Source organism: Bubalus bubalis, chromosome 11 (assembly GCF_019923935.1).
Source record: "Bubalus bubalis isolate 160015118507 breed Murrah chromosome 11, NDDB_SH_1, whole genome shotgun sequence".
NCBI lineage: Eukaryota > Metazoa > Chordata > Mammalia > Artiodactyla > Bovidae > Bubalus > Bubalus bubalis.
In genome coordinates this window covers 9,255,023-9,278,141 of record NC_059167.1, presented here as the reverse complement: position 1 = coordinate 9,278,141, position 23,119 = coordinate 9,255,023, and the positions used below count along the sequence as shown (strand labels likewise).

The window sequence follows — 23,119 nt, the reverse complement described above, 5'->3', positions numbered from 1 at the left end:
CTCCTCCCGCCTTCAGTCTTTCCCAGCATGAGGGTCCCTTCCAATGAGTCAGTTATTCACATCAGGTGGCCAAAATATTGGAATTTCAGTTTCAACATCAGTTCTTCCAATGAACATTTAACTGATTTCGTTGGATCTCCTTGCAGTCCAAGGGAATCTCAAGAGTCTTCTCCAACACCACAGTTCAAAAGCATCAATTCTTCAGTGCTCAGCTTTCTTTATAGTCCAACTCTCACATCCATACTTGACTATAGGAAAAACCAAGGCTTTGACTAGACAGATCTTTGTTAGCATAGTAATGTCTCTGCTTTTTAATATGCTGTCTAGGTTGGTCATAACTTTTCTTGCAAGGAGCAAGACTCTTTTAATTTCATGGCTGCAGTTACCATAAGCAGTGATTTTGAAGTCCCCCAAAATAAAGCCTGTCACTGTTTCCACTGTTTCCCCATCTATTGGCCGTGAAGTGATGGGACCAGATTCCATGATCTTTGTTTTCTGAATACTGGGTTTTAAGCCAACTTTTTCGTTCTCTTCTTTCACTTTCATCAAGAGACTTTTTAGTTCTTCTTCGCTTTCTGCCATAAGGGTGGTATCATCTGCATATCTGAGGTTATTGATATTTCTCCCAGCAATCTTGATTCCAGCTTGTGCTTCATCCAGCCCAGTGTTTCTCATGATGTACTCTGCAAATAAGTTAAATAAGCAGGGTGACAATATACAACCTTGACATACTCCTTTCTCAATTTGTAACCAGTCTGTTGTTCCATGTCCAGTACTAACTGTTGCTTCTAGACCTGCATACAGATTTCTCAGGAGGCAGGACGGGTGGTCTGGTATTTCCATCTTTTAAGAATTTTCCACAGTTTGTTGTGATCCACACAGTCAAAGGCTTTGGCATAGTCAATAAAGCAGAAATAGATGTTTTTATGGAACTCTCTTCCTTTTTTGATGATCCAACAGATGTTGGCAATTTGATGATCCCTGGTTCCTCTGCCTTTCCCAAAAACCAGCTTGAACATCTGGAATTCCACGTTTCATGTATTACTGAAGCCTGGCTTGGAGAGTTTTGAGCATTACTTTGCTAGCGTGTGAGATGAGTGAAAGTATGTGGAAGTTTGAACATTCTTTGGCAATGCCTTTCTTCATTTTTAAGAATTTGAAATAGCTCAACTGGAGTGAAAGCACCCCCACTAGCTTTTTGTCTAGTAATGCTTCCTAAGGCCCATTTGACTTCAGATTCCAGGATGTCTGGCTCTAGGTGAGTGATCACACCATTGTGGTTATCTGGATCATGAAGATCTTTTTTGAATAGTTCTGTGTATTCTTTCCACCTCTTCTTAATATCTTCTTCTTCTGTTAGGTCCATACCATTTCTGTCCTTTCTTTTGCCCATCTTCGCATGACAATTTCTCTTGGTATCTCTAATTTTCTTGAAGAGATCTCTAGTCTTTCCCATTCTGTTGTTTTCCTCTATTTCTTAGCATTGATCACCGAGAAAAGCTTTCCTATCTCTCCTTGCTATTCTTTGGAGCTTTTCATTCAAATGGGTATATGCTTCCTTTTCTCCTTTGCCTTTCACTTCTCTTCTTTTCACAGCTATTTGCAAGGCCTCCTCAGACAACCATTTTGCCTTTTTGCATTTCTTTTTCTTGAGGATGGTCTTGATCCCTGCCTTTTGTACAATGTCATGAAGCTCCGTCCATAGTTCTTCAGGAACTCTATCAGATCTAATACCTTGAGTCAATTTCTCCCTTCCACTGTATAATTGTAAGGGATTTGATTTAGGTCATACCTGAATGGTCTAGTGGTTTTCCCTAATTTCTTCAATTTATGTATGAATTTAGCATTAAGGAGTTCATGATCTGAGCCACAATCGGCTCCTGTTCTTGTTTTTGCTGACTATATAGAACTTCTCCATCTTCGTCTGCAAAGAATACAATCAATCTGATTTTGGTATTGATGATCAGGTGATATCCATGTGTGGAGTCTAGTCTTGTGTTGTTGGAAGATCGTGTTTGCTATGACCAGTGCATTCTCTTGGCAAAACTGTTAGCCTTTGTCCTGATTCATCCTGTACTCCAAGGCCAAATTTGCCTGTTACTCCAGGTGTTTCATGACTTCCTACTTTTGTATTCCAGTCCCCTGTAATGAAAGGGACATCTTTTTTGGGTGTTAGTTCTAGAAGGATTTGTAGGTCTTCATAGAACTGTTCAACTTCAGCTTCTTCAGTATTATTAGTCAGGGTATGGACTTGGATAAGTGTGATATTGAATGGTTTGCCTTGGAAATTAATGGAGATCATTCTGTCATTTTTGAGATTGCATCCAAGTACTGCATTTTGGACTTTCTTGTTGACTATGATGGCTATTCCATTTCATCTAAAGGATTCTTGCCCACAGTAGTAGATATAATGGTCATCTGAGTTAAATTCACCCATTCCAGTCCATTTTAGTTCACTGAGTGCTAAAAGTCCTAAAGAATATTATATGAATTAAAAAGAACCAAACTGATGTCTTCTTTATGAATTAACTAAAATAAATAGGAATGCATTTATATTGCTTTTAGATTAAGATTAAAGCATATTTATGATTCTGCAGTGTTTGTCCTATTCACCAACTCAGTCACCACTATGAGGATGTCAAAGTTCACTATTACAAAAAATGAAATTTCTACTCTATCATCTAAAAAGTGTTCTCAGTTAGTACTCAAGTCTGTAAACCAAACCCTGACAGGGTGAAGCGAAAGCCTTTGTGACCAGCAGGCATCTATTGCATCATGGTGAGCACAGTGACTTTGAGAATTAGAAAACATGAGTCCAAATTCCAGTTCTATACTTTAATCACTGCCATCTCAAGCAATCATATAGCTATTTGAAGTATCAGATATGACATTTCTAAAATATGGATGATGTATAAAAATGGTATCTCAGAGGATCAAATGGCAGGATAGTTTGGCATCAGAACCTAGCTATTCATTTATTGAAAGAAAATAATTTTTCTCCTCCCTGAATCAAATCTAATCTAAACTCCAGACAAATGAGCTCAGGCCCAAATACTTTGTGTGTAATAATTGATTCATTCTTCTATAGATCATCTGTATGGTACTTTTAGTGGGAAATCAGCCATGGGCATACTCTGGAAATCATGTTAGAAATTTACAACCATCATTACCCATTCTTGAAGTGATATTGCCCTTGATCACTGCCTATTTTGAAGACAGCAAATCTAGTGATAAACTCTCCACATAACTTATAATTTTAAGTTTCCATAATAGAGGAATATTATATCATGTATTTCTTATTAACTCTCAGGAATTTGGTATAAAACAAGGGCTCTGTAACAAGCTAGAGGGCTGTGAAGGGGTTGAAAGTGGGATGGAGGTTCAAGAGGGAGGGAACATATGTATACCTATGACTGATTCATGTTGATGTATGGCAGAAACCAATGCGGTATTACAAAGTAATTATCCTTCAACTGAAAATAAATTTAAAAAAATAAAATAGTGCCAAATCTCTGAGAAGTTAAAAAAAAAAGAGTAATAATAAAAATGGTTAATCATGCTTACTTGGGTATGGTTCAGAGGAAGGGCTATTGAGGCAAAGTACTTTTCCAAATGTGAAATGTCTTATATGTCTCTCAGTAATGCTATAAAATTAACCTTCTAAGGTGGCATGGCCTCAAATGCACCTCTCCCTTTAGAATAAGTATTGTGTGATTGATGATGGGATGTTATATCACTTGCTTGTGTTGGAGTAGAAAGTGGTTAAGGAATCATTGATGTTAAAGGCATAATTTTTGTTTCTTTTTAATAAAATAACTATCAATTATGTGGCTTCTTATACATGCCTCTCCATTTCTTGACTTCTAGTTTACATTAGTAATATTTTATACATATCAGTAATATTTTTTTACACTCTACTACAATCACCTACTCACAGAGATTCTATCCTTAGTCATCACCAGATTGGCAACAACTATAGAATCTGTTTCAACTCCTCCACTCTCTAAATATTTTTGTCTTATTTCTCCAGCTTGCTCTTTGAGATGTTTCAATCCATTAACTCTAAGACTTGTTTTTTATAATGCCTGTTCTCCACAGATCTTCATATCCCTACTAGGACAATATTCCATATTTTAATATTATTTGGGTTTTTCCATAACAGCTTATAGAAAAACGTGAGTGGACTTTTTTGCCAACCCAAGAGAAAAACTTTAATGTATTTAATTTGAATAAAATGAATAAATTGAAAATTTATTTATTTTCCCTTTCCTGTCTCAAGAAAGTGCTTGCTTGACAAACCTATTAACAATACATGCAATCATATATAGCATCAGAACATTGCTTGCAAAAAAAAATATTTTGATGAGTAGATTCATTTCAAATTTATAACCACAAATTTCAAATGGATACTCAATGTTGCCAGACAAGCCTTCAACACTTGCCTGGTTAATTCATTCCCTTATTCTCAAAGAGGACTCTTTCACAGCCTCTCAAATCCCTCTTATTCTTTTCCAACCCTCTTTCATAACTTTCAGCTGATGGCACTACAACATCTTTTATCAAGAAAATCCATATGAACAAGTTCCTACTGTGTAGCACAGGGAACTATATTCAATATCCTATAGTAAACCATAATGGAAAATATGAAGAAGAATGTATATATACATATATATCTGAATCATTTTGCTCTATAGCAATAATTAACATAAAATTAGAGAGTCCCTTGGACTGCAAGGAGATCCAACCAGTCCATTCTAAAGGAGATCAGCCCTGGGATTTCTTTGGAAGGAATGATGCTAAAGCTGAAACTCCAGTACTTTGGCCACCTCATGAGAAGAGTTGACTCATTGGAAAAGACTCTGATGCTGGGAGGGATTGGGGGCAGTAGGCAAAGGGGATGACAGAGGATGAGATGGCTGGATGGCATCACCGACTCAATGGATGTGAGTTTGGGTGAACTCCGGGAGTTGGTGATGGACAGGGAGACCTGGCGTGCTGCGATTCATGGGGTCGCAAAGAGTCGGACACGACTGAGCGACTGAACTGAACTGGTACTTCAATAATAAAATCCATGTGAGTATTGCCACAAATTACCAATTTTATGAACCTACACGACTACAGTTTGACTTCCTTATTGCTACAGTGGATACGTCCCTTTGGTCTCTAAACTGAATCTTCCATTTGTGCTGCTCTGTTTCCCATCTCCTTTCAATTTTTCAGGAATGGTATTCCTGAAATTAGCTCCTATATTTCTTGCATCAACATTTTATCCTTCTCTCCTGGGCTACTCACATTTATTTCAAAACTCGGTCAGGTTTACGCTTATCAGAATATCTTGTCTACACTTTCCTTCAACCATCCTCAAAACTTGTTTGCTTCGATTCATGGTAAATAGTTCTCTATGAGTTGTCTATGCTGGCTGTCTCTATTTTGTCTTCTCCTATTCTCTCTCAACTCCCTTTAACTGGGGTTTTATCCCACTGCACCATAGGAAGTGACCAGTGTTACTAGGAATAAAAGCTTGTGAAAAACAAATTTTCCCTCATTTTATTGAACTCTCAGAAAAATTTTACACTGTTGAACACTCCCCATCCCTATCTCAATAAGCATGCTGTCCTCTAGTCTTCTATGCCTCTACACAATCATATTTTCCTCCTGCCTTGAACACTCCGTCTAAGGCTTTTTTCAGGCAATTATTCCTACGTTGTTGTTGTTCAGTAGTGAAGTCATGTCTGATTCTTTTGCAACCCCATGGACTGTAGCCTTCCAGCCTCCTCTGTCCATGTGATATTCCAGACAAGAATACATGAGTGGATTTCCATTTACATCTTCAGGGGATCTTTTTGACCCAAGCATCAAACCGATGTCTCCTGCATTGGCAAGCAGATTCTTTACCACTGAGCCACAAGAGAAGCCCAGTTATTCCTGTACTATTAATAGATCTCTATTTTTTGCAGAGATTCTTATCCTTCTTCTGAATCCTTTTCTCGCTTTATGCCCTCTGTCTAGGAAATTTTATCCACTTTTATGGTTTCAAAGGCCACTCTCTAGCTTGCTGAATCTCCAGTTTAGTTTTCTAACCTTTATCTCTTCCTTACAATCTGGACATATGCCCAGATATCTTCTTGGAACTTCTGCTTAGAAGCTAAAATGCTTTCAAACTGAATATGTCCAAAACACATTCCAAATATTTTCCCATGTAATACACTGAATGTTTTGCTTTCAAAATAGATGACACCATCCATTGCACCAGACCAAAACTATACAATTCACTCCTTATTCATTCTTGATTTTTACTTTTAACACCATATCCAGTTGCCTCTACCTCCAAAAACATCTTAAATCTTACCATCTTCCAAATGATGGGCCTCTGTTACCTACACAGCAATCTAACTGGTTTTATTATCTACATTTTTGCATCTGGTGCTCCCACACACCAGTTTATCAACCATTTTTCCCATTTATAATAGTTGCATTTGTGTAGTTTTATCTACCAATAATTTTTAGCTGCTGTCACTACTTTCAAGAGTTAATTATTAGTACATATATTTTTAGATACATTACACTTCTTAATATTTCTAATTTATTATTGTATGATGCTTTTTGCCTTCCTTTGTTTTCAAATCTCCCTTGTCATTTAATTTTATCATTAACTATAGTTTGAGCTCTTTATGAAGTTTATATTTTTATTGTATAATTATAAAGCATTAAATGGTCTTTCCAGTGGTCATGTATGGATGTGAGAGTTGGACTATAAAGAAAGCGCTGAAGAATTGATGCTTTTTAACTGTGGCGTTGGAGAAGACTCTTTGAGAGTCCCTTGGACTGTCAGGAGATCAAACCAGTACATCCTAAAGGAAATCAGTCCTAGGTGTTCATTGGAGGGACTGATGTTGAAGCTGAAACTCCAATACTTTGGCCACCTGATGCCAAGAGCTGACTCATTGGAGAAGACCCTGATGCTGGGAAAGATTGAGGGCAGGAGGAGAAGGGGATGAGAGAGGATGATATGGTTGGATGGCATCACCGACTCGATGGACATGGGTTTGGGTGATCTCTGGGAGTTGGTGATGGACAGGGAGGCCTGGCGTTCTGCGGTTCATGGGGTCACAAAGAGTCGGCCATGACTGAGTGACTGAACTGAACTGAAAGTAAGAAATGATAAAGAGGTTTACATTCTATTCTTTGTGCTATAATTTTTCCAGGATGATTCTTTGTCTTTTTGTTTCCTTCTTTCTTCCATCCCTCCCGCCTTCCTTCCAATACATCAAGCTCTCATTAAAAGGTAGCAGAGAGAAAATAAACTGGCCTCTGGCGAGTGGAAACAGAATCATGATCAATTAACCAGTCAATCAAAATTCCTTATAAAAGCAAGGTCTGAACAAAGCTGCAGAATGAAAATCTGCTGATATTTGTGTTGTAGCCACTCCTGTGTGACCAGGGAAATGGAGGAGTGAGCAGCAAAATTCAGTTGAAACAATACTCTGTCTTTCGAATGAATTTTTTTTCTCTCTGCTTGAAGTGACATATATCATTTTTAGGTGGAGTGGTAAGGCTGTGGGTCATTTCTCCAACCCTCGTGTTTTACTGTTTGGTTTTCAGTTACTCTTGTTAACAAGGTATATTATGAGAACTGTCAGAGCTTTGTCAAATCTTAAGTAGGACTTCTATAGAATCACTCCTTACTGTTTATATGTGTGTGGTGATCTTACTGGCCATCACATTTAAGAGTATTGTAGGAGATTGTGCCTATTTTCTAAATTGATTGCTGATGGTGCTTTTATTACCCCCCTTTTTAATAAGCATCAGGGGAAGGACATGATCCAAGGAATTTTCTGTCTTCTGGTTCAATGGTGAAACCCTACTAAACAATGTTGTTTATTTCCCCAATATAAAGATATATTTGTATTTTGTGCTAGTTTGCAGGTTGGCTGCCTCCATATGTTAAAATGCATTGTTTATTTTGCCGTTTACTCAAACCTAACCCCTTATCTAGCTCATCTCAGAAATTTTTGAGCACAAATTGCTGAAGGAATGTGCCCTGAAACTATCTTTTCTTACTTTTTAGTTTCTCACTATTTCCAGCTCAGACCCATGGGTATCAGGAGAATGTCTCAGCTGCAGGAAAGCCTAGAAACCATTTCACTTACAAACATCCTTAAATAAAAGCCTCTACCACCACTCGGCATTGTTAAATTTGTTCTCTAGAACTGTGTGGAGATTTCTTGGACAGGAATGAAATATAAGCACATAATTTAAGATTTTCTATTTTCCATAGTTTGGTTTGTATAAAATATTTTATAGACAGAGCTTAGTTATTATGATTAGGACACCTTTACTTCCTTCCGCTTAATGAGCTGCTGCTGCTGCTGCTAAGTCGCTTCAGTCGTGTCCAACTCTGTGTGACCCCATAGACAGCAGCCCACCAGGATCCCCCATCCCTGGGCTTCTCCAGGCAAGAACACTGGAGTGGGTTGCCATTTCCTTCTCCAATGCATGAAAGTGAAAAGTGAAAGGGAAGTCGCTCAGTCGTGTCCAACTCTTAGCGACCCCATGGACTGCAGCCCACCAGGCTCCTCCATCCATGGGATTCTCCAGGCAAGAGTACTGGAGTGGGTGCCATTGCCTTCTCCGCTTAATGAGCTAGCTTCATTTTTCTCTTAAGAAAATCATGGGCATATATACAGACAATAAGGAGGTATGGCTTGTGTGATGAAAGGAAAGTCAAATATGGAAATACTAATGGTTTCCTATCCCATACACATTTATTGACACACAGCAACAGCTTTAAAAGATGAGCAGATTATGCATTTCATCATGGTCTACCTACAGATTAATACTGAATCATATTTACTCCGTTGAACAGAATAAAGAAATTCCTCTTAAAGGAGCACTTTGTGACATATTATGGAAAATTTCTTAAAATGAAAATACTTGGACCAATGGTTTTTGACTAGCTTGTGAAGTTTTATAGAATGAAAAAAAATCAATAATCACTACTCATATAACTTCTAACTCATTTATTAAGCATATCCACTAGTATACAAAAACTTATAGAGGCATGTTCGATGAGACATGAAAGATTCTGCTCATAATTATAAACACTATTATGAAAATACTGCAGTAATCATGACCTTGAAAAATGGGAGAGAACCTGGTAAGCAGTGGCATATTAAAAAATGTTATTCCTCTTGCAGAAGTTACACCTCAGTTACATTGAGGCATTTGCCAGTCTTGCTAACCTTTTTCTTTGATCTCATCTTTTCTCAACTTCTAAACACCATCTCCTATCATATGTTTTAGTTATAAATATTACACAAGTTTGTGACTTTTAAAAATTAAGACAACATAAATTCAATGTTTATTTTAGCCACTCTTCTCTCATTCTCTGTTATTAAGACTCAAGGCCAATAGACAAGATAAATTAATAGAAAACTCCACCTTTTGTACCATTCAGCCCTTTATTTTGGTAAATTTTAAATCATTTTAGTAGCAAAGTTATTATTCAGTTGGGACTAAAGACTATAAACGCTTCAAGATTTACACCTACTCCAGGTATGAAATTTACTGTTCTTTGTTGAAAAAAATTTACAGAATTAAAATGTCAGAAAGGCCAAAAAATTAATCTCACTTTCCTTATTATCTTCTCTGGTAGGGTACCAATGCAACTGAATGGATGTAGTATACAATATAATGAATAACTACATTTTTGTGAGAAGTAATTGCAATTGTAGATTTTGAAAGCCCATGAGATAATTTAACTGCAGGGAGATTGTCAGATTAGGTTGTTAGAAGAAACATATGTAAAATAACAGGACAAGGATTTCCTAAGCTTGTGGGGCGTTACATCTAAATTCAGGTATTTCTATTTTAATTGAATGGAAGTCATTAAAAAAAAAAAAAAACTAAAATTTCAGAAAATATATTTACTACTACCACCATTTAGTAAAATCTAGTAGTTATGTCGTTTTGCAATTCTAATGAATCGTTCTTTCTTGAATTGGATTTATGAACCTTTCTGATGGTATGTTTTGTTCTCAGGGACACAGGACAGTGAGACTATTTTACTGATTATTACTTAGTCTGAATATTCTAGACATACTTCTTCTTCCTTCTTCTGATCTATGGAGAAACAGTGCAAGCCTATCAACTCGCCCTCCAATACAGAGACAGCAGCTGAAAAAGGCTTTAGGCATTTGTTTTGCTTTGCAAGTTCATAGCCAATTTTTTTTTTTAAATAATAAAGAAGGCACTTTCCTGTATTGTTTATAAAAGGTCATTATTCCTATGCCTACTTTCCTTATTTTCCTAATGTCATAAAATAATATATACAACAAACTCTTAAATGCATATTTTACCCACTCACCATTTATTTATTGATTTATTTAATTTCAATTGGAGGCTAATTACTTTACAATATTGTATTGGTTTTGCCATCACCATTTATTTTTGAGAAGTCCTTTTGGAGACTCACTTGCAATCAAAAATGTTCCAGACTCTGAAAGGTGCTCTGAAGCAGCTTTAATTTAATTATATGAATTATTTAAGAACATCCTTTGATGTACTGATGTTGCTCCTGGAAATTTGTGTGTGCTAAATCAGGCAGCAGAAGCACAGAAACATCTTTATAACTGCCAAGTGTTGTTTTTTTTTTTTTTTTAAGGAACAGAAAAGCCTACACAAAGTCAAACATCCTAACATTCCTTATGCTAAAAATTAAAGCTATGCATTTCCATAAATATAGTGGTTAAAACAAGCCAAAAGATATAGCTTTTGGGGAATTTGACAAGAAATAATAATTATAATTATTCGAGATTGAACCGGACCAGGACACACAGAACCTCCTGGAGTCCGTGAGCAAACATGGAATTAACAGAACCAGAACCTTCTGGAGTTCACTGAGAAGTCGAAATTAAATGAAACCAGAACCTTCCGGAGTCCACTGAGCAAACTCAGAATTAAACGGAACCAGAACTTTCCAGAGGCCACTGAGTAAACACTGATTAAGGCAACCAGAACTCACCAGGAGGCATAGGGCTCGCAGAACCACCGTGCAACCTTCCCCGGCAGGCTTGGCCGTCTGGCTGGTCACCGTCCCTGTGTGAGGCTGTCCTGGCCTGTCCTCGGGGATCCTGTCCTGTCCTCGCCGCCTGGCTGCACTGACTCTCCTGCGGAGGCTGGAGTGCCGGGGCGGCTGCAGATGCCACACTGGTTTGTGCAACTGCAGGTCGCTGGAGGCGGGATGGGAGCTGAAGCCACTGCCCTGGCTCCTCGTGGACCACGTGTAGGCCCATTGGCATCACCTGCATCTTGTTAAAGGACCAAATCCCAGGTCTGCAGCAGCCGCAACAGATTGTTAGAGAATCTTTATTTGACAAGGTTTCTCAGGTCTCGAGATCCACGTAACAAATCATGCCAAGAAGAGGCTACAAACAGAAAACATTATGATCTCACACTGTTTCTGAGAATGAGGGAGCATCTTTGCTGGGTGACTCTAGCTCAGTCCTTCCTGAAGCTGTGGGAAGATTGGCCAAGGCTGGTGGGGAGCCGCAGGGCCCCCTCGCTGCTTGGCCAGTTTAATAGGGGTGTGGCTGGAGGAGACAGCTTCTCACCATAGAGCCCTCCACCCCATGGGACAATTCCAGTGTTCTGGAGTCAGCCGGGGCCCCGCAGCAGATGGTCCAGGAGAGCAAAGAGGAAGCCCTGGTGCCTCCAAAGTCGCTTGTTATTAAACAGGTTGGCCCCACTCAGACTGGGAGGGATGGCTTGGCCACGATTGCCACGAGCGGGCTCACTGGTGCCCATGTGAGCTGCCAGTCATACGTGTTAGGGGTGGAGAAACACTAGCTTCTCTGTGAGCTCACGTCCCTGATGCACACGGACTGGGAAGGTTTCTGAGATTCCTTGGTGGTGGTGGCATGGGGCCTTCTTCAGGACGGTGGATGGCTCTCACAGGCCAATCCAGATGCCCGATGGCTGGACACAGCCTACTCACAAGCCACTGACAGTGGAGCTATTTGAACAGCACATGGCCAGTGAGTACCACTGTCTTTCCAAGGGGTCGAGGTGACTTGCTTTCCCACCAGCATCACCATTCCTCCAGATTGCATCAACACCTGGTTTTGTCCAGTTTCTAGTTTTTACCCATGTGATGAGCATAAATTGGGTCTCGTATTTTTCATGTGGATTTATAACATTACTAGTAAGGTTTATTAGCCATTTTAGATTTCCTTTGTGTGATTAGATTTTCCTTTGTGTGAAATGCCCATTTTTCTACTACAGTGTTTCAGTCCTAACTGTTGGCATCCTTTATATGGTTTGGATATTAACCTTTTACAGTTACATGGATTACAAATTTTTAAAAAATGCTAATGGCTCCCCTGGTGGCTCAGACGGTAAGGAATCTGCCTGCAATCCAGGAGACCTGGGTTTGATCCCTAGGTCAGGACATGGCAACCCACTCCAGTGTCCTTGCCTGGAGAATCCCATGGACAGAGGAGCCTGGCAGGCTACCGTCCATGGGGTCACAAAGAGTCAGACACGACTGAATGACTAACACACACACACACACACACACACACACACACACAATATGCTGGGTAAAACTACCAGATGCTGGGGATGATGCAAATGGCTAACTCTCCTCCCATGTGTATCCAAGCCCTGAATCATGATTACCTGGCCTCACTCAATACCCATAGTCTTGGAGCAGACTTTTCTTTATGAAAAGTTAGTATTGGAATGAAGTGCCAATTCTATCCTATAGCCAGGAACAGTTCTTTGGGGGATATTGCTTCACTGCAAAGAAGGATTTAAATTTTCTAAGTTATGAAAATTTAAGGCAAGTAGGCAATCCTTGACAGTGAAAGTTTCTGTGTAGGTGTATATATATATAGAGAGTTGTGTAAAAAGACTGTGTGTTTGTTGTCTTTCCCCTTTATGTGCAGTGTAGGGATCCCTTGTTGAAATGTGCTGAGATGGTCCATTGAGGGGAGGGGAGCAGCACACGAGGCTCCATGGAGAAGACTTATTCCAGTCCCTCAGGAGCTGGGGCCAGGTTCTTCTCCAATGTGACCCACCTGGCACCAAGCTAAGCTTTAGTGGGGAATGTCTGAACATGTGAGTGTGATATAAAAGAGGCATCTTCAGAACTTCGGGGGGAGCTGCTGGGGTGATGGGAAGAAAAGAGCTGAATTAGTAGGTATATGGTAGGAGGAGAACAGGTTTCCTGCCATCAGAATGTGCAGCACTGCCTGTTATCTCACGTGGCTGAGACCAAAGCTGTGGTGTTAGTGGACTGGCCACGTTTCCTGGTTTTCTCTTGCTTCCTGGCTTTTTGCAGCAGGAGTAACTCCCTCATGTTCCTGCCCCAGAAGGGTGGTTTGGGGAGGCCTTGGGCGATGAGGGTGCTTCTATCACTAAGGGCAGGTGGGTGCTCAAGCAATAACCTTAAAAAAACATAATTTGTTTTGTTCCTTATGATTTTAAAAATTCTTAAAAAAAAATCTGATGTTGGATGCAGGGAACAACTCTCTGAAATAGGCATTATTAAATCCCAAATTGTTAAGTGAGGGAGCTGAGACGAAGGAAGATGAAAGGCTCTAAATTCACAGAGAGGAGACTGAAATTCAGTCTCCCAGAGAGTGAAACTCAGTGTTTCAAGAGATTCAAAAATACTACTTCACTTTATTGACCCTTTCCTTAAATACACATTAATACTCTAGCAATGGTTGCCACTTTCATCTGAGAACATGATGCTCTTGTTTAATCATCCAGTAAATTATCCTAGTCACTCTGGTAGTGGGGTGTCTACATGTCCCCCATCATTCCTGACCACTGATATGGACAGACTGTATAAACTTGAGGGACAGCAGACTCTGTGAGCCTGAGGAGGTCTCTCTTTTATGATGATGTTGTGTTACATGCCAGAAGGAAGTTTAGCCAGGGGGTCACTACGAGTCGGATACAACTGAGCGACTTCACTTTCACTTTTCAATTTCATGCATTGGAGAAGGAAATGGCAACCCACTCCAGTGTTCTTGCCTGGAGAATCCCAGGGATGGGGGAGCCTGGTGGGCTGCTGTCTATGGGGTCACACAGAGTCGGACACGACTGAAGTGACTTAGCAGCAGCAGCAGCAATCAGGTAGGGGAGAGAAGGCAATGGCACCCCACTCCAGTACTCTTGCCTGGAAAATCCCATGGATGGAGGAGCCTGGTAGGCTGCAGTCCATGGGGTCACTAAATCGGACACGACTGAGCGACTTAACTTTCACTTTTTGCTTTCACGCATTGGAGAAGAAAATGGCAACCCACTCCAGTGTTCTTGCCTGGAGAATCCCAGGGACAGGGGAGCCTGGTGGGCTGCCATCTATGGGGTTACACAGGATCGGCCACGACTGACCGAGTCTGGTATGGGGGCTTCCCAGGTGGCACTAATGGTAAAGAATCCACTTGCCAATGCAGAAGGCTTAAGAGATGTGAGTTTGATCCCTGGGTTGGGAACTTGCCCTGATGGAGGAAATGGTACTCCACTCCAGTATTCTTCCTGGGAGAATCCCACGGACAGAGGAGCTTGGCAGGCTACAGTCCTTGTGGTTGCAAAAAAGTCGGACATGACTTAGCAACTAAATAGCAACAACAAATCAGGTATGGTTTCAGTTCAGTTCAGTCCAGTTGCTCATTCATATCTGACTCTTTGCAACCCCATGAACCGCAGCACGCCAGGCCTCCCTGTCCATCACCAACTCCTGGAGTTTACTCAGTCTCATGTCCATCGAGTCAGTGATGCCATCCAGCCATCTCATCCTCTGTCGTCCCCTTCTCCTCCTGCCTTCAATCTTTCCCAGAATCAGGGTCTTTATTCAAATGAGCCAGATCTTCACATGAGGTGGCCAAAGTATTGGAGTTTCAGCTTCAACATCAGTCCTTCCAATAAACACCCAGGACTGATCTCCTTTAGGATGGACTGGTTGGATCTCCTTGCAGTCCAAGGGACTCTCAAGGGTCTTCTCCAACACCACAGTTCAAAAGCATCAATTTTTCTGCACTCAGCTTTCTTTATAGTCTAACTCTCACATCCTTACATGACGCCTGACCTAATCAAGTGAGCCCTTAAAAAGCAGACAGCATTCTCTGGCTGGTTGTAGAGGAAGACATCAGAGAAACACACTCCTGTTGGCTTGGAGGAAGTAAACATCCATGTTGACTTCTATGGGACACATGTGCTAAGGAACTGTGAGGGTATTTAGGCACTAAACATCAGGCCTCTGCCTGACAACTGACAGGTAAAAGAGACCTGTTATTCAGGTACATGGAGATGAATTCTAACAACCAAGGAACTTGGAAGAGGGCTCCAAGCCTCACATAATTTTTGCTGGTTTATATCTTCATTAGAGCCTAGTGATCCCCTGAGCAGTCCAGCTAACCCACACCCAGACTCCTGAGCCATAGAAACCTTGAGCTGATCAGTCTGTGTTGTTTTAAGGTACTGAGTCTGTGGTCATTTGTTAGACGGCCATAGAAAATAAATACAGTTCTCTTTCCTGATGATATTAGTATGCATGTCAAATTCCCAAGTGACTATAATGTTCAATCAGTTTAGTTCAGTCACTCAGTCATGTCTGACTCTTTGGACCCCGTGGACTGCAGCGGGCAGGCCTCCCTGTCCATCACCAACTCCTGGAGCCTATTCAAACTCATGTCTGTCACTTTGGTGATGCCATCCACCCATCTCATCCTCTGTCATCCCCTTCTCCTCCCACCTTCAATATTTCCCCAGCATCAGAGTCTGTTCCAATGAGTCAGTTCTTCACATCAGATGGCCAAAGTACTGTAGTTTCAGCTTTAGCATCAGTCCTTCCAATGAATATTTAGGTTTAGGATTGACTACTTGGATTTCCTTACACCCTCTTCCAACAACAAAAGAGAAGACTCTACATATGGACATCACCAGATGGTCAATACTGAAGTCAGATTGATTATAGTCTTTTCAGATAAAGATGAAGAAGCTCTATACAGTCAGCAAAAACAAGACCAGGAGCTGACTGTGGCTCAGATCATGAACTTCTTATTGCCAAATTCAGACTTAAATTGAAGAAAGTAGGGAAAACCACTAGACCATTCATGTATGACCTAAACCAAATCCCTTATGATTATACAGTGGAAATGAGAAATAGATTTAAAGGATTAGATCTGATAGACAGAGTGCCTGAAGAACTATGGATGAAAGTTCATGACATTGTACCAGAGGCAGTGATCAAGATCATCCCCAAGGGAAAAAAAAATGGGAAAAGGCAAAATGGTTGTCTGAGGAGGCCTTACAAATAGCTGAGAAAAGAAGAGAAGCTAAAGGCAAAGGAGAAAAGGAAAGATAATATTCAATAGTGAACAAAAAAAAATTAAGAAAATTTTAGACTATTGATGGAGATTTTGAGTTTTTCCCCATTTTACTGTCACCAGCCATCTTTTGAAGATAGGTTTCCTGAAAAGATACAAAAATTTCTAAGTATCATGTACTAGCAATTACTTCCCCACTGATATGGTGCATCATCGACTTTCCCTGTTACAGATTCCCTACAGTGTTATCCTCCTCTTAATTCTTTTCTCTGGATATTCCTGCTATATTTTTCTCTGGTAAATTCTGGTTACTTGGATAGCTTTACTTTCACTATGTTTGACTGAATGATATTTTCTTGGTCCAGGTGTAAAGGTTGCTTTGATTCTTTCTTATAGGTGAAGTAACCATTCAGGGTTTCCATAATTTGCAAACAAATGGGAACGTAACTGGTATTTGCCTGTAGCAGCTCTGAGGAAGGAGTCATGGGATCACTAGTTTCACAAGCAAAGCCCGTCATGCTGGGAATGAACTTCACTACTGAGGTTTTGTGGGCTGCTTAAACCAGGAGAAACATATCTTGGGCCTCTAAGGATCTGAACAGGGAGCCCTGCAGTCTTTGGTGGTGCTTTTGTCTCTTAAGAACAATGCTACCTTTGGCTGTCTTCTTCTGGACTTGATAAACTGTAAGATGAAATGGCAGCTTGGTTGATTGCAGTGATTGATTAGTAATATCTGCAGTGGTCATGACATAGGAAAATGTTTATACTCACAAGAATTACATGAACGATAACCCTGAAATAACTATAACTATCTATAAAAATGAATTGAAAATATGAATCATTTATATGAAAGATTTCAAGGAATAAAAACATGTAATTGGAGAAATTATCATATTTCAGTTTTATGTTCTTTATTATCTAAATTTATCTGAGTCAATGGATATTTGTTCTTTCTTTAGGCAAACATAGACACCCATACAATTTTCTTGTTATATCTCATCCTAAGATTTATTCAGACATTTAAGGGAACCATAAATTCCCAAATTGCTTCCTATCTTAAAATTGATTTTATTTTTCCCAGTTTGATAACCCTTCAAATTATGTAATGAATTAATCAGATACTGCATAAAGTATCCTGTTTATCTTTAAATACTTCATTTGTATGGTGATATCTAGAAGTCTACATCTGAAAGCTGGTGTCTGGGAAATGAAAATATAATTACCATCCATGTGCAGCTCTCTTCTCCACTTCTAATCTGGTTAGAAATTGCGTAGGAACATTGAAATAAGAGCATGTACATTACTTTCCTACGCTATGGAATGGGGCTAATTTCAAAGCTATTTATTTTCCTCCTATTCATAGAGTGAGAGTGGGAGTTTGATACGTATTTAACAGATATCTGGGCTGTGAAGTTCTTCAAGCATCCTTATGTTTCCTAGAGAAAATAAAAAGTGGGAATTATGCTACCCACAAAAGGCAGTTGGTGAAACCTGTAAGGCGGTTCATCCCATCAGCATGAAAGGCCCATCTCTCACTACCTTTTAGTCCCCGTTTCTCATTATCATTGGCTCCAGATTAGCACTGGGAAGATATAGGTTATACTACAGATTTTGCTTCTGTCCAAGATGACTTTCTACAAGAACAATAAGCTTCATTGAGGGTCTACATAGCAGAACATACTAACTTTTGCTAACCCATAGACTACAGAAACTTATGTCATCTTCTTTTGGTCTTAATGACATCTTAAGAAGGCTAAAAAAATATGCCGCTGATTATGCCTGAACGTCAGTGGTTTACATCTGCAATGTGTAGTTCTACTGTAAGATTTTAGCCCCAATACACCATGGTCCTCATAGGCAGAGAGAAGGTCATATTATGCAGAAAACAGACAGTCTTGTGTATAAACAGAGAACAGCTACTTATATACCATGATTTGACAGAGCATAGGAGGAGCCCCTTCTTGAAGATATGAACTTGACTGATTATCAATCCAGCATTGCAGTCATCAGGTCATAAACACAATCTAAACTTCATTGAGATTTTTTTTTCTTTTTCTTAATTTTCTATCAAAATACAACTCTTACCGATCATAGTCTTAGAAATATCCCCACAATTAATCTGATGCCATTCCCTACGCACTCAGCATCTCTGGCATGGCTTATTTTTATAAACTTCCTGATATGTTCATATTAAAAACAATGGGTTGTGTTCATCACTCAGTTGTGTCTGACCCTTTGCAGACCCCATGGACTGTAGCCAAACAGGCTCCTCTGTCCATGAGATTCTTGAGGCAAGAATACTGGAGTGGGTTGCCATTTCCTTTTCCAGGGAATCTTCCCAATCCAGGGATCAAACCCGGGTCTCCCGCATTGTAGGCTGATTTTTTACTGTCTGAGCCACCAGGGAAGCTCATTAGTAACAGTAGTTAGCATTTATTAAGTACCTATTATTTGCCAGACTCTGTGCTAAGTCATTTACATGCATTACATCATTGTAATCCTCAGAGCAACACCATGAGGTAGGTAATATTTTTACCCTCATTTATAAAGAAAGACATGTGAAGGTTCCACAGCCAATTAAGTAGTGGAGCTGAGATATGTTCTAGTCTCTTTCCACTCCAGTTCATCTTCACTAAGGATCACAAACTCAGAAGTCTATGGGAGGAAGCAGGAAACAGAAATGTGTGATGAAAGTATATTCAAACTGTGCTGTGCTGTGACATAGTTACCGCCGGTTACATTATCCTTTGAAATACATCATTGGCCAAACAACCACTTAAGGAGGAACAGCCACTAGTTATCAAATTCTGATCTTTTTCCTCTGTACAATAATAGTGTAGCATTATTAAAAACCAATTTAGCCATGTGCTTCTTCTGAAATCTTCACTAGGCTCTGTATCATATTTAAGGTTAAATATTTGGGCAATTGCCCTGTACAAATTCCCTTCGCAGTGTGATCTTAAAACATGTCATTCTCCTACCTACGTGGTCAGACATCCTATGGTCCAACCACAATAAGCATTTGACTTTCCCTAAGTAATTCTTTCTTTTGATGTTCTGTGTCTCTCCAGTTTCTGTTCCTTCTACCTAAAATACTCTTTCATTATTCCCACCCAGATAATGGTATTCGTCCTTTGCAATGCAAGTTGCACATAGCTATAACTTTATAACTATTTCCAAGTCATAAGAAAACACTCTGTGCTGTTAATGCTAAACCAGCATGATGAGTCTTACTTCTAGGAGTGTAGACAATATTGTGAAGCAAATATACACCCTCTGAGTCTGTTCTTAAGAGGGAGCATTGTTTGAAGCAGTTTTATCTGAGGAGTTTTATCCAGATAAGTGTTTGAAGAATAAATAATTATGTTTTCAATCAATCTCATGTGTCATCTCACTATCTATTTGAAAGAAAAAAAAAGAAGCTTTTGATCCTTGTAATTTCCAGAGGGCAGTAATAAATCATTAGAGCAATGAGAATCTTCACTTATTCACCTACATTGCTTTTTGTGGTTCTGAGTACCACTATGTGTATTTTTTCTTGATTTCTATGTGCAAGTTGGATTGAAAATGAAATTGTAAATATCTAAAAAATGTGAAAAACAACATGATTCTTGCTTGGTCCTTTGTTTTCCTATGAGTTTGTTGAACAAAATATCATTACCTGTTTCCTTTCACAGAGTTCAAGTAAATTACTAACCTTTGTACGTGGTTTCGAAGAATCCTGCTGTACGAATATAGTGCTTGCTCTAAGATAAATCACAGTATATAGCATACATTAGAAAATCAATTGTTTCTGAAAAACTAGGAAACTTGATTGTATTAAGACATACCAGCTTAGAAAAAATTCATCTACTGATCATGTATACATGTTGAAATCAGTTTAATAATCATAGATGGCGTGATCACTCACCTAGAGCCAGACATCCTGGAATGTGAAGTCACGTGGGCCTTAGGAAGCATCACTAGGAACAAAGCTAGTGGAGGTGATGGAATTCCAGTCGAGCTATTTCAAATCCTGAAAGATGATGCTGTGAAAGTGCTGCACTCAATATGCCAGCAAATTTGGAAAACTCAGCAGTGGCCACAGGACTGAAAAAGGTCAGTTTTCATTCCAATCCCAAAGAAAGACAATGCCAAAGAATGCTCAAACTTCCACACAATTGCACTCATCTCACATGCTAGTAAAGTAATGCTCAAAATTCTCCAAGCCAGGCTTCAGCAATATGTGAACCGTGAACTTTCAGATGTTCAAGCTTGTTTTAGAAAAGGCAGAGGAACCAGAGAACAAATTGCCAACATGCACTGGATCATCAAAAAAGCAAGTGAGTTCCAGAAACTTTAGTGTTCACTTTTTATATTCACCTCCTCTGAAAGATCACATTCTTTGGCTCTGTGTTGTCCATTGTGGAAAATAGTCACTACATATATAATATTTTTCCAGATTTTTGGTTAGTTACAGTGGGACCACAAGCTATCTCAATGGTTTCAAATTCCAGTTAGGATGAAGTCTCTAAGAATTCTAATAATTTAAAGATGTAATAATCCTGAGTCTAATAACCCTATTCTGGTCTTCAACTTCTGACCTTTATGTGCTTTTGATGAGAATGAGAAGTTAAGAGACACGTAATTGGGCATGAAATATCTCCTTTGTATATCCATCGTCATGGTGTCTAACTTCACTTTGGAATGTTGACCTATGTCTTAGAACCTCAGATAAAACTTTTGTTTTAGCATCCTGTAACACACACACACACACACATGCAAACACACTGCTCACAGTTTTTCTTATACATATGAAAATAACATATATGACTTGTTTTATATCCTATATTTGAATGGTTTTCACAGTGATTATGTATTGCTTTATTATGTTAAATTTAATATAAATTAAATATAATTTAAAAGTATGGTAATGTTTAATTTATGATGAAGTAAAGGAAACCAGGGCTTCTCTTGTGGCTTAGGTGGCAAAGAATCCACCTGCAATGCGGGAGACCTGGGTTCAGTCCCTGGTTTGGGAAGATTCCCTAGAGAAGGGAAAAGTTACCCACTCCAGTGTTCTGAGATGGAGAATTCCATGGACTGTATAGTCCATGGGATTGCAAAGACTCAGACATGACTGAGAGAATTTCACTTCATTTCAAAGGAAAAAAAGATTAAAACTTTGAAAAATGTTTTGTTGAAACATCTAATGATAAGACTTCAGTTCAGTTCAGTCACTCAGTCGTGTCTGACTCTTTGCGACCCCATGAATCGCAGCACTCCAGGCATCCCTGTCTGTCACCAACTCCCGGAGTTCACCCAGACTCACGTCCATCGAGTCAGTGATGCCATCCAGCCATCTCATCCTCTGTCGTCCCCTTCTCCTCCTGCCCCCAATCCCTCCCAGCATCAGAATCTTTTCCAATGAGTCAACTCTTCGCATGAGGTGGCCAAAGTACTGGAGTTTCAGCTTTAGCATCATTCCTTCCAAAGAAATCCCAGGGCTGATCTCCTTCAGAATGGACTGGTTGGATCTCTTTGCAGTCCAAGGGACTCTCAAGAGCCTTCTCCATCACCATAGTTCAAAAGCATCAATTCTTCGGCATTCAGCCTTCTTCACAGTCCAACTCTCACATCCATACATGACCACAGGAAATACCATAGCCTTGACTAGATGAAACTTTGTTGGCAAAGTAATGTCTCTGCTTTTGAATATGCTATCTAGGTTGGTCATAACTTTCCTTCCAAGGAGTAAGCATCTTTTAATTTCATGGCTGCAGTCACCATCTGCAGTGATTTGGGAACCCCCAAAAATAAAGTCTGACTGTTTCCACTGTTTCTCCATCTATTTCCCATGAAGTGATGGGACCAGATGCCATGATCTTCATTTTCTGAATGTTGAGCTTTAAGCCAACTTTTTGACTTACAGAGCATATAACACAGAAATGTATGTATAACTTCTAAATGTTTCAAATAATTAAGTATTAATGGTGGGTTAGTGGCTTAGTTTTATTTTCCTTATATTTATTTTGCTTTGTAATTTTAAAATTATTATATATTGTTTTATAATCAGTAAATAGCAAAAGAACTAGTGGCATGATGTAGACCTAGTTTAATCTCAAAATAACTAAAAATCTACTAGAATTATAGCTATGTATGACTGACAGCTGTGCTTTGCTTTATTGAAATGAACATTCAACACATACAACTCTTCTAAGGGATAAATCTTACAGTCACTTCTCCACAAGTTTGCATAGAAAAAGATTATGAAAAAGTCTCAGTTTTAGAACAATCTATATTTGGGAGTTCATGTTACTTAGTTTCTTTTTCCTTTCCCAGAGTTAGTGCTTTTAATACAAAAGTTCATGTTCTTTTCATTTTATCTCTACACGTTTACTTTTTCACAAATAAAAACTACACATCCTGCTACTGAATTGGGGAAACCTTACTGTAGGCAATGTAGTTAACTGTTTTAATGACTCTGTATTCATGACAGACTAATAATCCTACTCTGATCTTCAACTTCTGACCTTTATGTGCTTTTGATGAGACTGGGAAGTTAAGAGACAGATTACAATGAGTTAAAATTGGTAAAGAGAAAAAACATTGGCTTGTCATCATTTCATGCACACAAAATAGCCTCATTATACCCTGTGAAATAAGTGCTTCTATTCTACCTAGTCAAAGAAGATAAAAGAATATCCAGTAATTTCCTCTAAAAATGAAACATATTAACTATTGATAATAAAACATTGATCCAAGTGATGGACATAGGAAGTAAGATTAAAAAAAATAAATTT

General features: G+C 39.2%; 1 long non-coding RNA gene across 1 annotated transcript in view; it reads right to left on the bottom strand.

Annotated features, from left to right (window-relative positions):
- Positions 1–11,414, bottom strand: part of LOC123464721 — a 34,577-nt gene extending 23,163 nt beyond the window's left edge. The window contains exon 1 of the long non-coding RNA XR_006639761.1: positions 11,024–11,414. This is a non-coding gene — a long non-coding RNA (uncharacterized LOC123464721). The remainder of the gene's footprint in view (positions 1–11,023) is intronic.
- Between the last annotated feature and the right edge of the window lie 11,705 nt (positions 11,415–23,119).